The following is an 8,511-nucleotide window of genomic DNA, read 5'->3' as shown; positions in this document are numbered from 1 at the left end:
AGCTCAAAGTTTCCTGGCTTTTTCTTCCCTCCTCTCACTCCTTTGCTGTCCTCTAGTGATTTGGTGAGAGAAATTATTGCTGCCTATCCCCCACCCACCTCCCCTGCACTACATATGAATGAGTTTCAAGTTTTAATATTGTAATACAGTGCTTTACACTGGCTTTTCTCAAAAAAAAAATGCAACAACAAAAAATAAGATTCCTAGGAATAAATTTAACCAAGGAGGTAAATGACCTTTACTTGGAAAATTATAGGGCCTGGAAAAAAGAAACTGAGGAAGCATATACCATGTACATGTATTAGAAGAATTAACATCATTAAAATGTCTATACTACCCAAAGCAATCTATAGATTACTATTAAAAAGCAATGAAATATTTCACAGGTCTAGAACAAACATGCCAAAAGTCTATATGCAACCACAAAAGACAAGAGCCTTAGCAATCTTGAGAAAAAAGTTGGAGGTATTAAACTACCTGATATTAAACTACACTACAAGGCCATATAATCAAAACAGCATGGTATTAGCACAAGAACAGGTATATTGATCAATGGATCAGAATAGAGAACACAGAAATAAACCAATGCCTCTATGGTCAATTACTATTTGACAAAGGAGGCAAGAATATACAATGAGATAAATGATGTTGGGAAAATTGGACAGATAGAGCAAAGTAATGAAACTAGACCACAACTTGTACCATACCCAAGAATAAACTCAAAATGGATTAGACTTAAATGTTATTTGCAAAACCATAAATACCCTAGGGCGGCACTAAATTTCAGACATTTATTTTTTTCTTTTAGATATATATTTTATTGATTTCAGACAGGGATGGAGAGGGAGAGAGAGATAGAAATATCAGTGATGAGAGGGAATCATTGATGGCTGCATCCTGCACTGGGGATCAGGCCTGAAACCCAAGCATGTTCCCCTCCTGACCTGGAATTCAACCCTGACCTCCTGGTTCACAGGTCGACACTCAACCATTGAGTCACGCCACCTGGGCCAGACATTTCTTGTAGCAATATTTTTTGCCCATATGTCTCCTAAGGCAAGAAAAACAAAGGAAAAAATAAACAAATGGGACTTAATCAAACTAAAAAGCTTTTGCACAGCAAAAGAAACCATCAATAAAATGATAAAAGAATCCACTGAATAGGAGAACATATTTGCCAATAAAAAACTTATACAACTCAACACCAAGACAAACAACTAAATTTTAAAAAGGCAAAGGACCTGAATAGTCATGTCTCCAAAGAGGACACAAAGATAGACATAAGAAAAAAAATGCTCAATGTCACTAATCATCGAAGATGTGAATGAAAACCACAAGGAGGTATCACCTCTCATCTGTCATAATGCCTATCATCACTATATCAACAAACAGGTGCTGGTGAGGATGTGGAGAAAAGGAAACCCTATTGCACTGTTGGTGGGAATTCAGACTGGTACAGCCACTGTGGAAAACAGTTTTCTCAAAAAATTAAAAATGTAACTGCCTTTTGATACAGTGATCCCACTTCTGAAAATATATCTGAAGAAACTGAAACATTAATTAGAAAAACTATATGCATCCCCATATTCATTACAGCATTATTTATAACTAGAGGCCCGATGCAAGAAATTTGTGTAAGAGTAGGCCTTCGCAGCCCCAGCTTCATCTGGAAGGTCATCTAGACGGTAGTTCCGCTGTTCAGCAGTTTGGTTGATTTGCATATTATTTTATTATTATAGATGCCTGTGGATCGGCCAAAACCGGCTCTCCGACATCCCCCAAGGGGTCCTGGTTTTCGAGAGGGTGCAGGCCAGGCTGAGGGACCCCACCAGTGCATGATCGGGGTCAGGGAGAGACGTAGGAGGTTGGCCAGTTGGGGAGGGACCGCGGGAGGGCTCCAGGGCATGTCTGGCCGGTCTCGCTCAGTCCCGATCAGCCGGACCCCAGCAGCAAGCTAACCTATGGGTCGGAGTGTCTGTCCCCTAATGGTCAGTGCATGTCATAGCAAATGGTTAAGCGGCCTTAGCATATCATTAGCGTATTGCACTTTGATCAGTTGAATAGTCGACCAGTCACTGGACACTTAGCATATTAGGCTTTTATTATACAGGCAGTCCTCAAGTTACATCGGACTCGATATACGTCATTTCCTGGTTACGTCACCATCTCCCATTTATTTATTAAAAAAAAAGTTCCATCATTTCAACGTATGTACATATGTGCTTTATGTTTTTTATTATTTATTTACCACAAGTAAAGGTCAGGAATTGTTATCTTTCTTTTAAATTTTTTTTACTGTTTCACTTCATTACTGCTGTGTATGTGCTCTATGTGAATGACTTAGGTGCTTATGTAGGTGGGTTCCGACTTACGGCAAAAATTACATTACGTTGCAGCGTAGGAACGGATCTCCAACATAACCCGAGGACCTACTGAATAGGATAGCCAAGATCTGGAAACAGCCGAAGTGCCCACCAGTACATGAGTGGGTAAAAGAGCTGTTGTATATTTACACAATGGAATACTACTGGGCTGTAAAAAAGAAGGAAATCTTACCTTTTCCAACAGCATGGATGAATCTGGAGATTATTATGCTAAGTGAAATAAGCCAGTCAGAGAAAGACAAATACCATATGATCTTACTTATATGTGGAACTTAATGAACAAAATAAACTGACAAACAAAATAAAAACAGAGGCATAGACAGGGAACAAATTGACAGCTGTCAGAGGAGTGTAGGGGCTTTGGTGGGGCTGGATGAGAGAAGGTGAAAGGATTAAGAAAAAATATACATATATAGGTATATAAAACACATAGACACTTACAACAATGTGGTCATAGCCAGATGGAAAGGGGGATGGGAGTAGGTGGAAGAGAGCAAAGGGCAGATACATGGGGATGGAAAGAGACTTTGCTTTGGGCAATGGGTACCTGAGGTAGTATACTGATGATGTTTTATTGCAGAGGTTCTCAACCTGTGGGTCGTGACCCCTTTGGGGGTCCAACAACCCTTTCACAGGGGTCGCCTAAATACATCCTGCATATCAGATATTTACATTACGATTCGTAACAGTAGCAAAATTACAGTTATGAAGTAGCAACGAAAATAATTTTATGGTTGGGGGTCACAACATGAGGAACTGTATTCAAGGGTCGCGGCATTAGGAAGGTTGAGAACCACTGTTTTATTGAGTCATGCACTTGAAACATGTTATGATTTTGTGAACCAATGTCACCTCAATAATTCAATTAAAAAACAAAACAAAACTGAACTCACGTATTAATCAAGAGAGTTTATCTGCTTCCCCCTTGATCATCTTACAATTCACCCATATATGCAACTGCCATAGTTATAGTACTCTGTCATTTATATATACTGTCTGTTAAAACCAGGCATGCTTCTCCCATAAGAAAGGCAAAGACTACTTTTGGTTTATAAAGTGTATAAACTATAGAAGTTAATCATAGTGCCCCATTAATGGGGAAAAAGTATTTATATTTTCACCATGCTTAAATAATATAGGAAACACCAAAATTACAAACAAATCCAGTAAGTTGCTAGAGTTAAATTCAAACTACAGTTGGTAACTGTCAACAGATAATAGTGATGAAAATGCAGTAAAATTTGAATACTTCAAAATAAGTGTTCTCAAAAAAAGAGTTACAAGGTTTAAAAAAAGCAATAGGTTCAGAGTCAATATTCTGGAGACTTTATTCACTGGTTTAAGATGATTTAGAATTTTTTTTTCTTTTCACATTACTGTCAAAGAAAAACGTGCAGTGCAAGTGCAGTCATCTCCACTAAATTCTTTGATAACAGTACATAGATCTTTTTGGAAAATCTAAATGCTTAAGGAAAAATTATTGGTAACAACACTAAATAAATAAGGAGGTACTTATATGTGAAAAAAATAGGCTGTTCTAAGATTAATGTTTTTACCAAAAACTCTATTCTAATTCTTATTTTAAAAAGATGTGAAGCCCTGATCGGTTTGGCTCAGTGGATAGAGCGTCGGCCTGCGGACTGAAGGGTCCCGGGTTCGATTCCAGTCAAGGGCATGTACCTTGGTTGCGGGCACATCCCCAGTAGGAGGGTGTGCAGGAGGCAGCTAATCGATGTTTCTCTCTCATCAATGTTTCTAACTCTCTATCCCTCTCCCTTGCTCTCTGTAAAAAATCAATTAAAAATACATTAAAATAAATAAAATAAAAAATAAAAAGATGTGAAGCACAGAAGGTAAGAATAAATGTGAGGCCAATTTAAGATAATAGCATGTTATTATTCTTGGTGATTTAAAACTTTGTGAATCATGATACTAAAGATCAACATTGTACTATTTTAGTTCTTAAATGGTATACAATGCTGTATAATAGATACCACATAATTCCATGCAATAGAATTCTAAAAAAAAAACCTATCTAATAATCCTATCTAATAAAGAGGTAATATGCAAATTGACCATCACTCCAACACACAATATGGCTGCCACAAGATGGCCGGCAGGGGAGGGCAGTTGTGGGTGATCAGGCCAGCAGGGGAGGGCAGTTGGGAGGGACCAGGCCTTAAAGGGAGGGCAGTTGGGGATGATCAGGCCTGCAGGGAAGGGCAGTTGGGGGGGGACCAGCCCTGCAGGGGAGGGCAGTTGGGGGCAACCAGGCCTGCAGGGGAGGGCAGTTGGGGGCGACCAGGCCTGCAGGGAAGGGCAGTTGGGGGGGGACCAGCCCTGCAGGGGAGGGCAGTTGGGGGCAACCAGGCCTGCAGGGGAGGGCAGTTGGGGGCGACCAGGCCTGCAGGGAAGGGCAGTTGGGGGGGGACCAGCCCTGCAGGGGAGGGCAGTTGGGGGCAACCAGACTTGCAGAGGAGGGCAGTTGGGGGCAACGTGGCCTGCAGGGGAAGGCAGTTAGGGGCGACTAGGCTGGTAAGGGAGGGAAGTTTGGGGTGACCGGGCCAGTAGGGGGTAACCAGGCCAACAGGGGAGGGCAGTTAGGGGCAATTGGACCAGCAGGGGAGCAGTTAGGCATCGATCAGGCTGGCAGGGGAGTGGTTAGGGGGTGATCAGGCTGGCAGGCAGAAGCAGTTATGGGCAATCAGGCAGGCAGGCAGGCGAGCGGTTGGGTGCCAGCAGTCCTGGATTGTGAGAGGGATATCCCAGATTTGAGAGGGTGCAGGCTGGGCTGAGGGACACACTCCCTGTGCACAAATTTGGTGCACCGGGCCTCTAGTTTATAATAACAAGAGATTGGTAAAACAGGAGTAGAGAGAAAGACTGACTGCACTGGTGCATGAGGAAATGTTCTGTACCTTTTTTAAAAATATATTTTTATAGATTTCAGAGAGGAAGGGAGAGGGAGAGGGAGATAGAAACATCAATGATGAGAGAGAATCATTGATCTGCTGCCTCCTGCATGCCCCCCACTGGAGGATTGAGTCTGCAATCCGAGCATGTGCCCTTGTTTGGAATCGAACCTGGAACCCTTCAGTCCACAGGCCGATGCTCTATCTGAACTAAACCAGCTAGGGCAATGTTCTGTATCTTGATTTTGGTAATGGTTTTATAGGAGTATACATCTGGCAAAACCCACTGATTTATACACTGTAAAGGGATGCAGCCTATTGTACATAAAATTATACCTCAATAAATTTTTTAAAATGATGCATCATGAAAGTTACAAACTAAAAACTGTATGTCATTAAATTTGAGGGTCATCAAATTCTCTTTAAAAAAATAAAAAAAAGATTTACTTGAGTATCACAAACAAGTGAACTTTTATAAATTCATAACTAACAATTTATATGATTTTTATTTAGGCACATTACCAAATCCAGGCTGCAAGCAAGATACATTATCTGTAGATGACCAGATTACGAAGTTCAAGTTCAAAGAACCTTTAAAGTCATTTCCTCTAACATGAGGTAAACAGAGAAACTCATGGCCAAGAAGAAACACGTTCAGCAGCTATCCCAAAGCATTAACAAGTGTTCAGGGCCAGATTGTCTCAGAGCATAGTTACATCACACACAGACCAGCCTTCTCAGCATTCTTGAACACCTGATACAGTGACACACCTCAAGGTGGGACAAAATATCCAATGTGCGTGGTGTTGAAGCAGCTCTTGAGAATCAAATGAAGAAACCACCTGCACATCTACCTGCTTCTTATACCAGTCATTTCTCTGATGGGTAGGGAATGGGGGGTGGGGATAACCAATATTCAAATGTATTAAGAAGGTCAGACCTTTCACATAAAAACTTATAAATGTAGGAAGCAAATGGGAGCAAAAAAATGTTACAGTCATTCTAATACTGGAGAACAGACTATAGAACAGTCTAGGTAGAAATTCCAGGGACCACTCAGTCTTCAGTGTTATAGTCCTTAAATGCATCCAGGCTACCAATACACCTGTTTTTCGTGGGTTTTTAATCGTCATCTGAGGATATGTTTACTGATTTGAAAGAGAGAAAAAGAAACACTGATGTGAGAGAGAAACATCAATAGGTTGCCTCCCATATGTGCCCCGAATGGGATCAAACCTGCAACCTACTAGGTATGTGCCCTGATCGGGAATCAAACCTGAAACCTTTTGATATAAAGGATGACGCTCCAACCAGCTTAGCCATTTGGCGAGGGCACCTCTGTTGCTTTTTAAATTGTATATTTAACAAATTTAAGGCTTCCTATATGCCAGATGCTGCTTTAAGTATGTGAGCCCTGAAAAAGAAGCTGCCTACTACGAAGGGCTCCTGGTGGTTTAACTGACCTTAAATTAAAAACAAAACAAAACCAGAGGCTAGCAGCTCTAAAAAGGATCTCTCACCCAAACCACACTTCAGGGAGAAGCTTGCACTAAGCTGCCTTCCTTCTGCACTGAACTGCCTTCCTACACTGTTTCTGCCATCTGAGCCTGCCCTTGAGTTCCTGGAATCCTATTTCAACCAACAGGACTGAGACATTCCTTGTCTAACTGGAGCTGTGCAACTATATCCCCATCAGCATCTTCACTGACCAATCGTAGCAGCTCCATTCAGACCAATCAAGACATCAACGCTTTTGGACCAAACTGGGAAGATCTGAAGTCCTCATTTGCATGAGGATGGACCAATCAGGGACCAGGGACAGGGACTTCTTTATAAACCAGCTTCCCTCTGGTTCAGAGAGCACACTTTCCCTTTCCACCAAAGACAGAAGATTCCCTAGGTGGAGAGCAGTGCAGAGTGAGGCAGGGCAGAAAACAGCAGACCAACTTAGGGCACAACAGAAAAGACCAGACCAGACCAGAGTAGAACAAGGATAAGTAACTGAAAAGGGACCTGGTCCCAGGGCCACCTCACAGCCATGCTGTATCACATTTGAGCTGTTTTGCACTGAATAAAGTTTCCTTCTTTGTGGCACTGCAAAGGGGAAGTTTGACAAGTACTTAACAAATATTAACTCACTTAATGTTAATACCAACCCATTAAGGCACATATTTTACCTTACAGATAAGGAAACTTAAATCACCTTCTCAAGGATACACATCAAACCTGGCAGTCAAGTTGCAAAGTTTATGCTTCTAAACACTAAACCACCTTGCCTCTCTTTATGAGTTTTTAATTGATAAACTTTCATGAATATGAACAAAGCTTTGCACTAGAGCAAAATACACTGACTCTACTAGCCACTTGTTTAGTGGTCTTTTGTCAGTTAAATGCAGTTATTTAATCCCTACAACAGTATTATTTGTTAGATTTCTAGCAATAGTTTCAATTCTGGCTGCACAGTGGAATCACCCATAAGTTTCATTTATTTGAAGTGGAAACTGGTCATTTATTTTAATATTCCCCAGATGAATCCACTTTGTAGCCATGGTTCACAATCACAGGTCTACAGCAAGGTTGTAAACTCAAATACCTGGTGAAATAATATACAGAGCAATGAGGCGAGGGGCAACCTAAAGAGTCAAATTTAATTTTTTTAAAAAAACAAAACACTGCATAGATAAAACTTAGTATCTAGAAACACAATTTGGCCATGGTGTATCTTCCATGTTTGGAGCACTCATATACATATTTATGATAAAAATCATTAATTCAAAATGTAAAACTCTTTGAATACATTCTATATGAGAAATAAAAAGAATCAAGAAAAGCGAGAAATCAATGGCATCAACATCTGTTATACCCTCGTGAAACTTTACCAATATGTGTACTACCACACAAATCACTTATTTAATGTAAACAAAGGATTTATGAACAACCTCTGGGACTTAATTTCTGTATAGATAGGAACAGGAATTTCTATAAAGTAGAGGAATTTTTGTATAAATGGGAATAAGGGATACTCAGACACCCCTTCCTCTAAAGGCCTGGGGATTAGCCATCTATTCTAAAATAACCTTTACACCCCTAACCAGTTTGGCTCAGTGGATAGAGCATCGGCCTGGGGACTGAAAGGTCCCAGGTTCGATTCCAGTCAAGGGCATGTACCTTGGTTGTGGGCACATTCCCAGTAGGAGATGTGCAGGAGGCAGCTG

The 8,511-nt window shown here is 40.9% G+C and overlaps 1 protein-coding gene across 1 annotated transcript in view; it reads right to left on the bottom strand.

Moving 5' to 3' along the window:
• LOC102246204 (chromosome unknown open reading frame, human C7orf60) overlaps positions 1–2,574 on the bottom strand; it is a 109,461-nt gene extending 106,887 nt beyond the window's left edge. The window contains exon 1 of the mRNA XM_014536445.1: positions 2,557–2,574. The gene's annotated coding sequence lies outside the window, so the exon portion shown is untranslated. The remainder of the gene's footprint in view (positions 1–2,556) is intronic.
• Between the last annotated feature and the right edge of the window lie 5,937 nt (positions 2,575–8,511).

Source organism: Myotis brandtii, unplaced genomic scaffold (assembly GCF_000412655.1).
Source record: "Myotis brandtii unplaced genomic scaffold, ASM41265v1 scaffold162, whole genome shotgun sequence".
NCBI classification, from domain to species: domain Eukaryota; kingdom Metazoa; phylum Chordata; class Mammalia; order Chiroptera; family Vespertilionidae; genus Myotis; species Myotis brandtii.
The sequence above is the reverse complement of the archived record's forward strand: the minus strand, read 5'-3'. Positions and strand labels throughout refer to the sequence as shown.